Genomic DNA, 18709 nt, shown 5'->3' on the forward strand with positions numbered 1-18709 from the left:
CAAGGCTTGAATAAAAAATAAAAACTCAAAAGCACCAGGAGAAATCTCCTGAATGCCCCAAGGTGCCTTGGCTCAATGGTGTGGAGCGCTTGACCCGTTGCCTCTGCTACAGACAGTTGGCAGGTTCAAGTCCCATGTCATGACGTCAAGGTGCTGGGAAGGACCATCGGGAGACGGTGCTCTCTCCCCCTGTTTCCTGAGATGTAACGGTTGGGGCTTATGTCTGAAAGAACCCTGTCCAGCTAACCTTTTACCATGAAAATGTCGATTAAAAAAAAGGTGAAAATGATTAAACAAATATACTATAGTGTGTAGTTTTTTCATTGTCAAAAGTCAAGAAAATGACATTGCCATTGTCCAGGATTATAATCGGGCTCCAGTATGCAAATACACAGACTATCCTGTCAGATGATGTACCAAAATGCATTGCTATTTTATTTTTAAACGTTTGACCTAATTCTCATCTGTAAAACCTTACGTGGACAGGGTTCTTTCAAACATAACCCCCAACCGTTACATCTCAGGAAACAGGGGGAGAGAGCACCGTCTCCCGATGGTCCTTCCCAGCACCTTGACGTCATGACATGGGACTTGAACCTGCCAACTGTCTGTAGCAGAGGCAACGGGTCAAGCGCTCCACACCATTGGGCCAAGGCACCTTGGGGCATTCAGGAGATTTCTCCTGGTGCTTTTGAGTTAAACAGAGCTAGAATGTTTAAACAGTACTGCTTCGGATCATGTTAAAAGCACCATCGTCCCCGAGGTGGATTCGAACCAACAACCTCTTGGTTTACAGCCAAGCGCACTAGTCCACAGCTCCACACAAGGCTGTTGAGTGTTGAAGCAAAAGTGTGTGTATTGAATATGGATTCGGAGTCCCAGGGGCTTTACTATCTGAAGGCTAACATACAAAAGATCGCTTCAACAGTACAAAGAGGCAGATGTTACTGAGTGATGGTGTAGTAGGGGTTATTCAGCACAGAGAGTTCATGTTCAAATCCCACTCTTCCTAAAGTTTAATGCTAGAGTTATTGAGCTTCATTTACTGCTATTCTAGCAGTGGCTCACAGCCTCAGCCTCAGCCTCCTTTTAACCTCGTTTTTCATCATTTTTGACCATGGGCTATAGCCCATACCGTACGGCATACTATAGCACGCCGTTTTTCATCATTTTTGAGGATTTGAAAAAAATGAAAAAAAAAAAAACATGGGTTATAGCCCATCGTTTTTTGAATTTTTGAAAAAAAAATTTAACCTCGTTTTTCATCATTTTTGACCATGGTCTATAGCCCATACCGTACGGCATACTATAGCACGCCGTTTTTCATCATTTTTGAGGATTTGAAAAAAATGAAAAAAAAAAAAAAACATGGGTTATAGCCCATCGTTTTTTGAATTTTTGAAAAAAAAAGTTTACCTCGTTTTTCATCATTTTTGACCATGGGCTATAGCCCATACCGTACGGCATACTATAGCACGCCGTTTTCATCATTTTTGAGGATTTGAAAAAAATGAAAAAAAAAAAAAACATGGGTTATAGCCCATCGTTTTTTGAATTTTTGAAAAAGAAGATTTACCTCGTTTTTCATCATTTTTGACCATGGGCTATAGCCCATACCGTACGGCATACTATAGCACGCCGTTTTTCATCATTTTTGAGGATTTGAAAAAAATGAAGAAAAAAAAACAAAACATGGGTTATAGCCCATCGTTTTTTAAATTTTTAAAAAAAAAATTTAACCTCGTTTTTCATCATTTTTGACTATGGACTATAGCCCATATCGTACGGCATACTATAGCACGCCGTTTTTCATCATTTTTGAGGATTTGAAAAAAATGAAAAAAAACAAAAAAACATGGGTTATAGCCCATCGTTTTTTGAATTTTTGGAAAAAAAAATTAACCTCGTTTTTCATCATTTTTGACCATGGGCTATAGCCCATACCGTACGGCATACTATAGCACGCCGTTTTTCATCATTTTTGAGGATTTGAAAAAAACCAAAAAAAAAAAAAACATGGGTTATAGCCCATCGTTTTTTGAATTTTGAAAAAAAAAATTAACCTCGTTTTTCATCATTTTTGACCATGGGCTATAGCCCATACCGTACGGCATACTATAGCACGCCGTTTTTCATCATTTTTGAGGATTAAAAAAAAAGAAAAAAAAAACAAAAAAAACATGGGTTATAGCCCATCGTTTTTTGAATTTTTGGAGAAAAAAAAATTACCTCGTTTTTCATCATTTTTGACCATGGGCTATAGCCCATACCGTACGGCATACTATAGCACGCCGTTTTTCATCATTTTTGAGGATTAAAAAAAAAAAAAAAAAAAAAAAAACATGGGTTATAGCCCATCGTTTTTTGAATTTTTGATTTTTTTTTTTTAGCTCACAGCCTCAGCCTGATGACCTCAAAAGTCTCATGTCTCCCCTGAGCCATAGGCAGTTGCTTTGGCTTAGTGGTTAAGATGTTGGCCTTCAGTGCAGGTGACCTGTGTTCGATTCCTGGGTGTTACACTCTGATGAACGTGATTCTATGTTCAACTCTTGATTCTTTCAACTTTACTATCTGAAGGCTAACATACAAAAGATCGCTTCAACAGTACAAAGAGGCAGATGTTACTGAGTGATGGTGTAGTAGGGGTTATTCCGCACAGAGAGTTCATTTTCAAATCCCACTCTTCCTAAAGTTTAATGCTAGTTATTGAGCTTCATTTACTGCTATTCTAGCAGTGGCTCACAGCCTCAGCCTCAGCCTGACTACCTCAAAACTCTAATTGTCGTAGTGGTTAAGATGTTGGCTTTCCACGTGGGAGACCAGGGTTCGATTCCCGGCTGTTACACTAACATACAAAAGAAGACCTCAACAGCGCTAAGAAACATCTGATTAATATGATGCTGTGTTATTTAAACTTTACGAACTGAAGGCTAACGAACAAAAGATCACTTCAAAATTACCAGGAGACTTTGCCTGAGAGTGTCTGACTGATGGTGCAGTGGTCTAATCATCAGGCTTTCAGTACAGACATTCCATGTTCAAGGCCTGTTCCTCCCACAGCTCAATGCTGCAGTAATTTGAACTTTTCAAGGCTTGAATAAAAAATAAAAACTCAAAAGCACCAGGAGAAATCTCCTGAATGCCCCAAGGTGCCTTGGCTCAATGGTGTGGAGCGCTTGACCCGTTGCCTCTGCTGCAGACAGTTGGCAGGTTCAAGTCCCATGTCATGACGTCAAGGTGCTGGGAAGGACCATCGGGAGACGGTGCTCTCTCCCCCTGTTTCCTGAGATGTAAAGGTTGGGGCTTATGTCTGAAAGAACCCTGTCCAGCTAACCTTTTACCATGAAAATGTCGATTAAAAAAAAAGGTGAAAATGATTAAACAAATATACTATAGTGTGTAGTTTTTTCATTGTCAAAAGTCAAGAAAATGACATTGCCATTGTCCAGGATTATAATCGGGCTCCAGTATGCAAATACACAGACTATCCTGTCAGATGATGTACCAAAATGCATTGCTATTTTATTTTTAAACGTTTGACCTAATTCTCATCTGTAAAACCTTACGTGGACAGGGTTCTTTCAAACATAACCCCCGACCGTTACATCTCAGGAAACAGGGGGAGAGAGCACCGTCTCCCGATGGTCCTTCCCAGCACCTTGACGTCATGACATGGGACTTGAACCTGCCAACTGTCTGTAGCAGAGGCAACGGGTCAAGCGCTCCACACCATTGGGCCAAGGCACCTTGGGGCATTCAGGAGATTTCTCCTGGTGCTTTTGAGTTAAACAGAGCTAGAATGTTTAAACAGTACTGCTTCGGATCATGTTAAAAGCACCATCGTCCCCGAGGTGGATTCGAACCAACAACCTCTTGGTTTACAGCCAAGCGCACTAGTCCACAGCTCCACACAAGGCTGTTGAGTGTTGAAGCAAAAGTGTGTGTATTGAATATGGATTCGGAGTCCCAGGGGCTTTACTATCTGAAGGCTAACATACAAAAGATCGCTTCAACAGTACAAAGAGGCAGATGTTACTGAGTGATGGTGTAGTAGGGGTTATTCAGCACAGAGAGTTCATGTTCAAATCCCACTCTTCCTAAAGTTTAATGCTAGAGTTATTGAGCTTCATTTACTGCTATTCTAGCAGTGGCTCACAGCCTCAGCCTCAGCCTCCTTTTAACCTCGTTTTTCATCATTTTTGACCATGGGCTATAGCCCATACCGTACGGCATACTATAGCACGCCGTTTTTCATCATTTTTGAGGATTTGAAAAAAATGAAAAAAAAAAAAAAAACATGGGTTATAGCCCATCGTTCTTTGAATTTTTTATTTTTTTTTTAACCTCGTTTTTCATTAATTTTGACCATGGGCTATAGCCCATATCGTACGGCATACTATAGCACGCCGTTTTTCATCATTTTTGAGGATTTGAAAAAATGAAAAAAAACAAAACATGGGTTATAGCCCATCGTTTTTTGAATTTTTGATTTTTTTTTTTAACCTCGTTTTTCATCATTTTTGACCATGGTCTATAGCCCATACCGTACGGCATACTATAGCACGCCGTTTTTCATCATTTTTGAGGATTTGAAAAAAATGAAAAAAAAAAAAAAACATGGGTTATAGCCCATCGTTTTTTGAATTTTTGAAAAAAAAAGTTTACCTCGTTTTTCATCATTTTTGACCATGGGCTATAGCCCATACCGTACGGCATACTATAGCACGCAGTTTTTCATCATTTTTGAGGATTTGAAAAAAATGAAAAAAAAAAAAAACATGGGTTATAGCCCATCGTTTTTTGAATTTTTGAAAAAAGAAGATTTACCTCGTTTTTCATCATTTTTGACCATGGGCTATAGCCCATACCGTACGGCATACTATAGCACGCCGTTTTTCATCATTTTTGAGGATTTGAAAAAAATGAAGAAAAAAAAACAAAACATGGGTTATAGCCCATCGTTTTTTTAATTTTTTTAATTTTTTTTTAACCTCGTTTTTCATCATTTTTGACTATGGACTATAGCCCATATCGTACGGCATACTATAGCACGCCGTTTTTCATCATTTTTGAGGATTTGAAAAAAATGAAAAAAAACAAAAAAACATGGGTTATAGCCCATCGTTTTTTGAATTTTTGGAGAAAAAAAAATTACCTCGTTTTTCATCATTTTTGACCATGGGCTATAGCCCATACCGTACGGCATACTATAGCACGCCGTTTTTCATCATTTTTGAGGATTTGAAAAAAAACAAAAAAAAACAAAACATGGGTTATAGCCCATCGTTTTTTGAATTTTTGAAAAAAAAAATTAACCTCGTTTTTCATCATTTTTGACCATGGGCTATAGCCCATACCGTACGGCATACTATAGCACGCCGTTTTTCATCATTTTTGAGGATTAAAAAAAAAAAAAAAAAAAAAAAAAAACATGGGTTATAGCCCATCGTTTTTTGAATTTTTGGAGAAAAAAAAATTACCTCGTTTTTCATCATTTTTGACCATTGGCTATAGCCCATACCGTACGGCATACTATAGCACGCCGTTTTTCATCATTTTTGAGGATTAAAAAAAAAAAAAAAACAAAAAAAACATGGGTTATAGCCCATCGTTTTTTGAATTTTTGATTTTTTTTTTTAGCTCACAGCCTCAGCCTGATGACCTCAAAAGTCTCATGTCTCCCCTGAGCCATAGGCAGTTGCTTTGGCTTAGTGGTTAAGATGTTGGCCTTCAGTGCAGGTGACCTGTGTTCGATTCCTGGGTGTTACACTCTGATGAACGTGATTCTATGTTCAACTCTTGATTCTTTCAACTTTACTATCTGAAGGCTAACATACAAAAGATCGCTTCAACAGTACAAAGAGGCAGATGTTACTGAGTGATGGTGTAGTAGGGGTTATTCCGCACAGAGAGTTCATTTTCAAATCCCACTCTTCCTAAAGTTTAATGCTAGTTATTGAGCTTCATTTACTGCTATTCTAGCAGTGGCTCACAGCCTCAGCCTCAGCCTGACTACCTCAAAACTCTAATTGTCGTAGTGGTTAAGATGTTGGCTTTCCACGTGGGAGACCAGGGTTCGATTCCCGGCTGTTACACTAACATACAAAAGAAGACCTCAACAGCGCTAAGAAACATCTGATTAATATGATGCTGTGTTATTTAAACTTTACGAACTGAAGGCTAACGAACAAAAGATCACTTCAAAATTACCAGGAGACTTTGCCTGAGAGTGTCTGACTGATGGTGCAGTGGTCTAATCATCAGGCTTTCAGTACAGACATTCCATGTTCAAGGCCTGTTCCTCCCACAGCTCAATGCTGCAGTAATTTGAACTTTTCAAGGCTTGAATAAAAAATAAAAACTCAAAAGCACCAGGAGAAATCTCCTGAATGCCCCAAGGTGCCTTGGCTCAATGGTGTGGAGCGCTTGACCCGTTGCCTCTGCTGCAGACAGTTGGCAGGTTCAAGTCCCATGTCATGACGTCAAGGTGCTGGGAAGGACCATCGGGAGACGGTGCTCTCTCCCCCTGTTTCCTGAGATGTAACGGTTGGGGCTTATGTCTGAAAGAACCCTGTCCAGCTAACCTTTTACCATGAAAATGTCGATTAAAAAAAAGGTGAAAATGATTAAACAAATATACTATAGTGTGTAGTTTTTTCATTGTCAAAAGTCAAGAAAATGACATTGCCATTGTCCAGGATTATAATCGGGCTCCAGTATGCAAATACACAGACTATCCTGTCAGATGATGTACCAAAATGCATTGCTATTTTATTTTTAAACGTTTGACCTAATTCTCATCTGTAAAACCTTACGTGGACAGGGTTCTTTCAAACATAACCCCCGACCGTTACATCTCAGGAAACAGGGGGAGAGAGCACCGTCTCCCGATGGTCCTTCCCAGCACCTTGACGTCATGACATGGGACTTGAACCTGCCAACTGTCTGTAGCAGAGGCAACGGGTCAAGCGCTCCACACCATTGGGCCAAGGCACCTTGGGGCATTCAGGAGATTTCTCCTGGTGCTTTCAGGAGATTTCTCCTGGTGCTTTTGAGTTAAACAGAGCTAGAATGTTTAAACAGTACTGCTTCGGATCATGTTAAAAGCACCATCGTCCCCGAGGTGGATTCGAACCAACAACCTCTTGGTTTACAGCCAAGCGCACTAGTCCACAGCTCCACACAAGGCTGTTGAGTGTTGAAGCAAAAGTGTGTGTATTGAATATGGATTCGGAGTCCCAGGGGCTTTACTATCTGAAGGCTAACATACAAAAGATCGCTTCAACAGTACAAAGAGGCAGATGTTACTGAGTGATGGTGTAGTAGGGGTTATTCAGCACAGAGAGTTCATGTTCAAATCCCACTCTTCCTAAAGTTTAATGCTAGAGTTATTGAGCTTCATTTACTGCTATTCTAGCAGTGGCTCACAGCCTCAGCCTCAGCCTCCTTTTAACCTCGTTTTTCATCATTTTTGACCATGGGCTATAGCCCATACCGTACGGCATACTATAGCACGCCGTTTTTCATCATTTTTGAGGATTTGAAAAAAATGAAAAAAAAAAAAAAACATGGGTTATAGCCCATCGTTCTTTGAATTTTTGATTTTTTTTTTAACCTCGTTTTTCATCATTTTTGACCATGGGCTATAGCCCATATCGTACGGCATACTATAGCACGCCGTTTTTCATCATTTTTGAGGATTTGAAAAAAATGAAAAAAAAACAAACATGGGTTATAGCCCATCGTTTTTTGAATTTTTGAATTTTTTTTTTAACCTCGTTTTTCATCATTTTTGACCATGGTCTATAGCCCATACCGTACGGCATACTATAGCACGCCGTTTTTCATCATTTTTGAGGATTTGAAAAAAATGAAAAAAAAAAAAAAACATGGGTTATAGCCCATCGTTTTTTGAATTTTTGAAAAAAAAAGTTTACCTCGTTTTTCATCATTTTTGACCATGGGCTATAGCCCATACCGTACGGCATACTATAGCACGCCGTTTTTCATCATTTTTGAGGATTTGAAAAAAATGAAAAAAAAAAAAAAACATGGGTTATAGCCCATCGTTTTTTGAATTTTTGAAAAAAGAAGATTTACCTCGTTTTTCATCATTTTTGACCATGGGCTATAGCCCATACCGTACGGCATACTATAGCACGCCGTTTTTCATCATTTTTGAGGATTTGAAAAAAATGAAGAAAAAAAAACAAAACATGGGTTATAGCCCATCGTTTTTTTAATTTTTTTAATTTTTTTTTAACCTCGTTTTTCATCATTTTTGACTATGGGCTATAGCCCATATCGTACGGCATACTATAGCACGCCGTTTTTCATCATTTTTGAGGATTTGAAAAAAATGAAAAAAAACAAAAAAACATGGGTTATAGCCCATCGTTTTTTGAATTTTTGGAGAAAAAAAAATTACCTCGTTTTTCATCATTTTTGACCATGGGCTATAGCCCATACCGTACGGCATACTATAGCACGCCGTTTTTCATCATTTTTGAGGATTTGAAAAAAAAGAAAAAAAAAAAAAACATGGGTTATAGCCCATCGTTTTTTGAATTTTTGAAAAAAAAAATTAACCTCGTTTTTCATCATTTTTGACCATGGGCTATAGCCCATACCGTACGGCATACTATAGCACGCCGTTTTTCATCATTTTTGAGGATTAAAAAAAAAAAAAAAAAAAAAAAAAACATGGGTTATAGCCCATCGTTTTTTGAATTTTTGGAGAAAAAAAAATTACCTCGTTTTTCATCATTTTTGACCATGGGCTATAGCCCATACCGTACGGCATACTATAGCACGCCGTTTTTCATCATTTTTGAGGATTTGAAACAAAAAAAAAAAAAAAAAAAAACATGGGTTATAGCCCATCGTTTTTTGAATTTTTGAAAAAAAAAATTAACCTCGTTTTTCATCATTTTTGACCATGGGCTATAGCCCATACCGTACGGCATACTATAGCACGCCGTTTTTCATAATTTTTGAGGATTTGAAAAAAATGAAAAAAAAAAAAAACATGGGTTATAGCCCATCGTTTTTTGAATTTTTGAATTTTTTTTTAACCTCGTTTTTCATCATTTTTGACCATGGGCTATAGCCCATACCGTACGGCATACTATAGCACGCCGTTTTTCATCATTTTTGAGGATTAAAAAAAAAAAAAAAAAAAAAAAAAAAAAGGGTTATAGCCCATCGTTTTTTGAATTTTTGAAAAAAAAAGTTTACCTCGTTTTTCATCATTTTTGACCATGGGCTATAGCCCATACCGTACGGCATACTATAGCACGCCGTTTTTCATCATTTTTGAGGATTTGAAAAAAAAAAAACAAAAAAAAAACATGGGTTATAGCCCATCGTTTTTTGAATTTTTGAAAAAAGAAGATTTACCTCGTTTTTCATCATTTTTGACCATGGGCTATAGCCCATACCGTACGGCATACTATAGCACGCCGTTTTTCATCATTTTTGAGGATTTGAAAAAAATGAAAAAAAAAAAAAAAACATGGGTTATAGCCCATCGTTTTTTGAATTTTTGAAAAAAAAAGTTTACCTCGTTTTTCATCATTTTTGACCATGGGCTATAGCCCATACCGTACGGCATACTATAGCACGCCGTTTTTCATCATTTTTGAGGATTTGAAAAAAATGAAAAAAAAACAAAACATGGGTTATAGCCCATCGTTTTTTGAATTTTTGAAAAAAGAAGATTTACCTCGTTTTTCATCATTTTTGACCATGGGCTATAGCCCATACCGTACGGCATACTATAGCACGCCGTTTTTCATCATTTTTGAGGATTTGAAAAAAATGAAGAAAAAAAAACAAAACATGGGTTATAGCCCATCGTTTTTTTAATTTTTTTAATTTTTTTTTAACCTCGTTTTTCATCATTTTTGACTATGGGCTATAGCCCATATCGTACGGCATACTATAGCACGCCGTTTTTCATCATTTTTGAGGATTTGAAAAAAATGAAAAAAAACAAAAAAACATGGGTTATAGCCCATCGTTTTTTGAATTTTTGGAGAAAAAAAAATTACCTCGTTTTTCATCATTTTTGACCATGGGCTATAGCCCATACCGTACGGCATACTATAGCACGCCGTTTTTCATCATTTTTGAGGATTTGAAAAAAAAGAAAAAAAAAAAAAACATGGGTTATAGCCCATCGTTTTTTGAATTTTTGAAAAAAAAAGTTTACCTCGTTTTTCATCATTTTTGACCATGGGCTATAGCCCATACCGTACGGCATACTATAGCACGCCGTTTTTCATCATTTTTGAGGATTTGAAAAAAAAAAAAAAAAAAAAAAACATGGGTTATAGCCCATCGTTTTTTGAATTTTTGAAAAAAGAAGATTTACCTCGTTTTTCATCATTTTTGACCATGGGCTATAGCCCATACCGTACGGCATACTATAGCACGCCGTTTTTCATCATTTTTGAGGATTTGAAAAAAATGAAAAAAAAAAAAAAACATGGGTTATAGCCCATCGTTTTTTGAATTTTTGAAAAAAAAAGTTTACCTCGTTTTTCATCATTTTTGACCATGGGCTATAGCCCATACCGTACGGCATACTATAGCACGCCGTTTTTCATCATTTTTGAGGATTTGAAAAAAATGAAAAAAAAAAAAAACATGGGTTATAGCCCATCGTTTTTTGAATTTTTGAAAAAAGAAGATTTACCTCGTTTTTCATCATTTTTGACCATGGGCTATAGCCCATACCGTACGGCATACTATAGCACGCCGTTTTTCATCATTTTTGAGGATTTGAAAAAAATGAAGAAAAAAAAACAAAACATGGGTTATAGCCCATCGTTTTTTTAATTTTTTTAATTTTTTTTTAACCTCGTTTTTCATCATTTTTGACTATGGGCTATAGCCCATATCGTACGGCATACTATAGCACGCCGTTTTTCATCATTTTTGAGGATTTGAAAAAAATGAAAAAAAACAAAAAAACATGGGTTATAGCCCATCGTTTTTTGAATTTTTGGAGAGAAAAAAATTACCTCGTTTTTCATCATTTTTGACCATGGGCTATAGCCCATACCGTACGGCATACTATAGCACGCCGTTTTTCATCATTTTTGAGGATTTGAAAAAAAAGAAAAAAAAACAAAACATGGGTTATAGCCCATCGTTTTTTGAATTTTTGAAAAAAAAATTTAACCTCGTTTTTCATCATTTTTGACCATGGGCTATAGCCCATACCGTACGGCATACTATAGCACGCCGTTTTTCATCATTTTTGAGGATTAAAAAAAAAAAAAAAAAAAAAAAAAAACATGGGTTATAGCCCATCGTTTTTTGAATTTTTGGAGAAAAAAAAATTACCTCGTTTTTCATCATTTTTGACCATGGGCTATAGCCCATACCGTACGGCATACTATAGCACGCCGTTTTTCATCATTTTTGAGGATTTGAAACAAAAAAAAAAAAAAAAACATGGGTTATAGCCCATCGTTTTTTGAATTTTTGGAAAAAAAAATTAACCTCGTTTTTCATCATTTTTGACCATGGGCTATAGCCCATACCGTACGGCATACTATAGCACGCCGTTTTTCATCATTTTTGAGGATTTGAAAAAAATGAAAAAAAAAAAAAACATGGGTTATAGCCCATCGTTTTTTGAATTTTTGAATTTTTTTTTAACCTCGTTTTTCATCATTTTTGACCATGGGCTATAGCCCATACCGTACGGCATACTATAGCACGCCGTTTTTCATCATTTTTGAGGATTAAAAAAAAAAAAAAAAAAAAAAAAAAACATGGGTTATAGCCCATCGTTTTTTGAATTTTTGAAAAAAAAAGTTTACCTCGTTTTTCATCATTTTTGACCATGGGCTATAGCCCATACCGTACGGCATACTATAGCACGCCGTTTTTCATCATTTTTGAGGATTTGAAAAAAATGAAAAAAAAAAAAAACATGGGTTATAGCCCATCGTTTTTTGAATTTTTGAAAAAAGAAGATTTACCTCGTTTTTCATCATTTTTGACCATGGGCTATAGCCCATACCGTACGGCATACTATAGCACGCCGTTTTTCATCATTTTTGAGGATTTGAAAAAAATGAAGAAAAAAAAACAAAACATGGGTTATAGCCCATCGTTTTTTTAATTTTTTTAATTTTTTTTTAACCTCGTTTTTCATCATTTTTGACTATGGGCTATAGCCCATATCGTACGGCATACTATAGCACGCCGTTTTTCATCATTTTTGAGGATTTGAAAAAAATGAAAAAAAACAAAAAAACATGGGTTATAGCCCATCGTTTTTTGAATTTTTGGAGAAAAAAAAATTACCTCGTTTTTCATCATTTTTGACCATGGGCTATAGCCCATACCGTACGGCATACTATAGCACGCCGTTTTTCATCATTTTTGAGGATTTGAAAAAAAAGAAAAAAAAACAAAACATGGGTTATAGCCCATCGTTTTTTGAATTTTTGAAAAAAAAATTTAACCTCGTTTTTCATCATTTTTGACCATGGGCTATAGCCCATACCGTACGGCATACTATAGCACGCCGTTTTTCATCATTTTTGAGGATTAAAAAAAAAAAAAAAAAAAAAAAACATGGGTTATAGCCCATCGTTTTTTGAATTTTTGGAGAAAAAAAAATTACCTCGTTTTTCATCATTTTTGACCATGGGCTATAGCCCATACCGTACGGCATACTATAGCACGCCGTTTTTCATCATTTTTGAGGATTTGAAACAAAAAAAAAAACAAAAAAAACATGGGTTATAGCCCATCGTTTTTTGAATTTTTGAATTTTTTTTTAACCTCGTTTTTCATCATTTTTGACCATGGGCTATAGCCCATACCGTACGGCATACTATAGCACGCCGTTTTTCATCATTTTTGAGGATTAAAAAAAAAAAAAAAAAAAAAAAAAAACATGGGTTATAGCCCATCGTTTTTTGAATTTTTGAAAAAAAAAGTTTACCTCGTTTTTCATCATTTTTGACCATGGGCTATAGCCCATACCGTACGGCATACTATAGCACGCCGTTTTTCATCATTTTTGAGGATTTGAAAAAAATGAAAAAAAAAAAAAACATGGGTTATAGCCCATCGTTTTTTGAATTTTTGAAAAAAGAAGATTTACCTCGTTTTTCATCATTTTTGACCATGGGCTATAGCCCATACCGTACGGCATACTATAGCACGCCGTTTTTCATCATTTTTGAGGATTTGAAAAAAATGAAGAAAAAAAAACAAAACATGGGTTATAGCCCATCGTTTTTTTAATTTTTTTAATTTTTTTTTAACCTCGTTTTTCATCATTTTTGACTATGGGCTATAGCCCATATCGTACGGCATACTATAGCACGCCGTTTTTCATCATTTTTGAGGATTTGAAAAAAATGAAAAAAAACAAAAAAACATGGGTTATAGCCCATCGTTTTTTGAATTTTTGGAGAAAAAAAAATTACCTCGTTTTTCATCATTTTTGACCATGGGCTATAGCCCATACCGTACGGCATACTATAGCACGCCGTTTTTCATCATTTTTGAGGATTTGAAAAAAAACAAAAAAAAAAAAAACATGGGTTATAGCCCATCGTTTTTTGAATTTTTGAAAAAAAAAATTAACCTCGTTTTTCATCATTTTTGACCATGGGCTATAGCCCATACCGTACGGCATACTATAGCACGCCGTTTTTCATCATTTTTGAGGATTAAAAAAAAAAAAAAAAAAAAAAAAAAACATGGGTTATAGCCCATCGTTTTTTGAATTTTTGGAGAAAAAGAAATTACCTCGTTTTTCATCATTTTTGACCATGGGCTATAGCCCATACCGTACGGCATACTATAGCACGCCGTTTTTCATCATTTTTGAGGATTTGAAAAAAAAAAAAAAAAAAAAAAACATGGGTTATAGCCCATCGTTTTTTGAATTTTTGAAAAAAAAAATTAACCTCGTTTTTCATAATTTTTGACCATGGGCTATAGCCCATACCGTACGGCATACTATAGCACGCCGTTTTTCATCATTTTTGAGGATTTGAAAAAAATGAAAAAAAACCAAAACATGGGTTATAGCCCATCGTTTTTTGAATTTTTGAAATTTTTTTTAACCTCGTTTTTCATCATTTTTGACCATGGGCTATAGCCCATACCGTACGGCATACTATAGCACGCCGTTTTTCATCATTTTTGAGGATTAAAAAAAAAAAAAAAAAAAACATGGGTTATAGCCCATCGTTTTTTGAATTTTTGATTTTTTTTTTTAGCTCACAGCCTCAGCCTGATGACCTCAAAAGTCTCATGTCTCCCCTGAGCCATAGGCAGTTGCTTTGGCTTAGTGGTTAAGATGTTGGCCTTCAGTGCAGGTGACCTGTGTTCGATTCCTGGGTGTTACACTCTGATGAACGTGATTCTATGTTCAACTCTTGATTCTTTCAACTTTACTATCTGAAGGCTAACATACAAAAGATCGCTTCAACAGTACAAAGAGGCAGATGTTACTGAGTGATGGTGTAGTAGGGGTTATTCCGCACAGAGAGTTCATTTTCAAATCCCACTCTTCCTAAAGTTTAATGCTAGTTATTGAGCTTCATTTACTGCTATTCTAGCAGTGGCTCACAGCCTCAGCCTCAGCCTGACTACCTCAAAACTCTAATTGTCGTAGTGGTTAAGATGTTGGCTTTCCACGTGGGAGACCAGGGTTCGATTCCCGGCTGTTACACTAACATACAAAAGAAGACCTCAACAGCGCTAAGAAACATCTGATTAATATGATGCTGTGTTATTTAAACTTTACGAACTGAAGGCTAACGAACAAAAGATCACTTCAAAATTACCAGGAGACTTTGCCTGAGAGTGTCTGACTGATGGTGCAGTGGTCTAATCATCAGGCTTTCAGTACAGACATTCCATGTTCAAGGCCTGTTCCTCCCACAGCTCAATGCTGCAGTAATTTGAACTTTTCAAGGCTTGAATAAAAAATAAAAACTCAAAAGCACCAGGAGAAATCTCCTGAATGCCCCAAGGTGCCTTGGCTCAATGGTGTGGAGCGCTTGACCCGTTGCCTCTGCTACAGACAGTTGGCAGGTTCAAGTCCCATGTCATAACGTCAAGGTGCTGGGAAGGACCATCGGGAGACGGTGCTCTCTCCCCCTGTTTCCTGAGATGTAACGGTTGGGGCTTATGTCTGAAAGAACCCTGTCCAGCTAACCTTTTACCATGAAAATGTCGATTAAAAAAAAGGTGAAAATGATTAAACAAATATACTATAGTGTGTAGTTTTTTCATTGTCAAAAGTCAAGAAAATGACATTGCCATTGTCCAGGATTACAATCGGGCTCCAGTATGCAAATACACAGACTATCCTGTCAGATGATGTACCAAAATGCATTGCTATTTTATTTTTAAACGTTTGACCTAATTCTCATCTGTAAAACCTTACGTGGACAGGGTTCTTTCAAACATAACCCCCGACCGTTACATCTCAGGAAACAGGGGGAGAGAGCACCGTCTCCCGATGGTCCTTCCCAGCACCTTGACGTCATGACATGGGACTTGAACCTGCCAACTGTCTGTAGCAGAGGCAACGGGTCAAGCGCTCCACACCATTGGGCCAAGGCACCTTGGGGCATTCAGGAGATTTCTCCTGGTGCTTTTGAGTTAAACAGAGCTAGAATGTTTAAACAGTACTGCTTCGGATCATGTTAAAAGCACCATCGTCCCCGAGGTGGATTCGAACCAACAACCTCTTGGTTTACAGCCAAGCGCACTAGTCCACAGCTCCACACAAGGCTGTTGAGTGTTGAAGCAAAAGTGTGTGTATTGAATATGGATTCGGAGTCCCAGGGGCTTTACTATCTGAAGGCTAACATACAAAAGATCGCTTCAACAGTACAAAGAGGCAGATGTTACTGAGTGATGGTGTAGTAGGGGTTATTCAGCACAGAGAGTTCATGTTCAAATCCCACTCTTCCTAAAGTTTAATGCTAGAGTTATTGAGCTTCATTTACTGCTATTCTAGCAGTGGCTCACAGCCTCAGCCTCAGCCTCCTTTTAACCTCGTTTTTCATCATTTTTGACCATGGGCTATAGCCCATACCGTACGGCATACTATAGCACGCCGTTTTTCATCATTTTTGAGGATTTGAAAAAAATGAAAAAAAAAAAAAAACATGGGTTATAGCCCATCGTTCTTTGAATTTTTGATTTTTTTTTTAACCTCGTTTTTCATCATTTTTGACCAAGGGCTATAGCCCATATCGTACGGCATACTATAGCACGCCGTTTTTCATCATTTTTGAGGATTTGAAAAAAATGAAAAAAAAAAAAACATGGGTTATAGCCCATCGTTTTTTGAATTTTTGAAAAAAAAAATTAACCTCGTTTTTCATCATTTTTGACCATGGGCTATAGCCCATACCCTACGGCATACTATAGCACGCCGTTTTTCATCATTTTTGAGGATTTGAAAAAAAAAAAAAAAAAAAAAAAACATGGGTTATAGCCCATCGTTTTTTGAATTTTTGATTTTTTTTTTTAACCTCGTTTTTCATAATTTTTGACCATGGGCTATAGCCCATACCGTACGGCATACTATAGCACGCCGTTTTTCATCATTTTTGAGAATAAAAAAAATAAAAATAAAATAAAAAAAACATGGGTTATAGCCCATCGTTTTTTGAATTTTTGGAGAAAAAAAATTACCTCGTTTTTCATCATTTTTGACCATGGGCTATAGCCCATACCGTACGGCATACTATAGCACGCCGTTTTTCATCATTTTTGAGGATTTGAAACAAAAAAAAAACAAAAAAAAACATGGGTTATAGCCCATCGTTTTTTGAATTTTTGAAAAAAAAATTAACCTCGTTTTTCATCATTTTTGACCATGGGCTATAGCCCATACCGTACGGCATACTATAGCACGCCGTTTTTCATCATTTTTGAGGATTTGAAAAAAATGAAAAAAAAAAAAACATGGGTTATAGCCCATCGTTTTTTGAATTTTTGAATTTTTTTTTAACCTCGTTTTTCATCATTTTTGACCATGGGCTATAGCCCATACCGTACGGCATACTATAGCACGCCGTTTTTCATCATTTTTGAGGATTAAAAAAAAAAAAAAAAAAAAAAAAAAACATGGGTTATAGCCCATCGTTTTTTGAATTTTTGGAGAAAAAAAAATTACCTCGTTTTTCATCATTTTTGACCATGGGCTATAGCCCATACCGTACGGCATACTATAGCACGCCGTTTTTCATCATTTTTGAGGATTTGAAACAAAAAAAAAACAAAAAAAAACATGGGTTATAGCCCATCGTTTTTTGAATTTTTGAAAAAAAAATTAACCTCGTTTTTCATCATTTTTGACCATGGGCTATAGCCCATACCGTACGGCATACTATAGCACGCCGTTTTTCATCATTTTTGAGGATTTGAAAAAAATGGAAAAAAAAAAAAACATGGGTTATAGCCCATCGTTTTTTGAATTTTTGATTTTTTTTTTTAGCTCACAGCCTCAGCCTGATGACCTCAAAAGTCTCATGTCTCCCCTGAGCCATAGGCAGTTGCTTTGGCTTAGTGGTTAAGATGTTGGCCTTCAGTGCAGGTGACCTGTGTTCGATTCCTGGGTGTTACACTCTGATGAACGTGATTCTATGTTCAACTCTTGATTCTTTCAACTTTACTATCTGAAGGCTAACATACAAAAGATCGCTTCAACAGTACAAAGAGGCAGATGTTACTGAGTGATGGTGTAGTAGGGGTTATTCCGCACAGAGAGTTCATTTTCAAATCCCACTCTTCCTAAAGTTTAATGCTAGTTATTGAGCTTCATTTACTGCTATTCTAGCAGTGGCTCACAGCCTCAGCCTCAGCCTGACTACCTCAAAACTCTAATTGTCGTAGTGGTTAAGATGTTGGCTTTCCACGTGGGAGACCAGGGTTCGATTCCCGGCTGTTACACTATCATACAAAAGAAGACCTCAACAGCGCTAAGAAACATCTGATTAATATGTTGCTGTGTTATTTAAACTTTACGAACTGAAGGCTAACGAACAAAAGATCACTTCAAAATTACCAGGAGACTTTGCCTGAGAGTGTCTGACTGATGGTGCAGTGGTCTAATCATCAGGCTTTCAGTACAGACATTCCATGTTCAAGGCCTGTTCCTCCCACAGCTCAATGCTGCAGTAATTTGAACTTTTCAAGGCTTGAATAAAAAATAAAAACTCAAAAGCACCAGGAGAAATCTCCTGAATGCCCCAAGGTGCCTTGGCTCAATGGTGTGGAGCGCTTGACCCGTTGCCTCTGCTACAGACAGTTGGCAGGTTCAAGTCCCATGTCATGACGTCAAGGTGCTGGGAAGGACCATCGGGAGACGGTGCTCTCTCCCCCTGTTTCCTGAGATGTAACGGTTGGGGCTTATGTCTGAAAGAACCCTGTCCAGCTAACCTTTTACCATGAAAATGTCGATTAAAAAAAAGGTGAAAATGATTAAACAAATATACTATAGTGTGTAGTTTTTTCATTGTCAAAAGTCAAGAAAATGACATTGCCATTGTCCAGGATTATAATCGGGCTCCAGTATGCAAATACACAGACTATCCTGTCAGATGATGTACCAAAATGCATTGCTATTTTATTTTTAAACGTTTGACCTAATTCTCATCTGTAAAACCTTACGTGGACAGGGTTCTTTCAAACATAACCCCCG

At 36.9% G+C, this 18709-nt stretch overlaps 1 protein-coding gene across 1 annotated transcript in view; it reads left to right on the forward strand.

The window, feature by feature from the left end:
- Positions 1 to 18709, forward strand: part of LOC310875606 (serine protease 33-like) — a gene marked incomplete at both ends in the record, with an annotated part of 108977 nt that overhangs the window by 30786 nt on the left and 59482 nt on the right. The window lies entirely within an intron of this gene.

This window comes from Protomyctophum parallelum, assembly GCF_964188405.1.
Source record: "Protomyctophum parallelum genome assembly, chromosome: 18".
Lineage (NCBI taxonomy): Eukaryota > Metazoa > Chordata > Actinopteri > Myctophiformes > Myctophidae > Protomyctophum > Protomyctophum parallelum.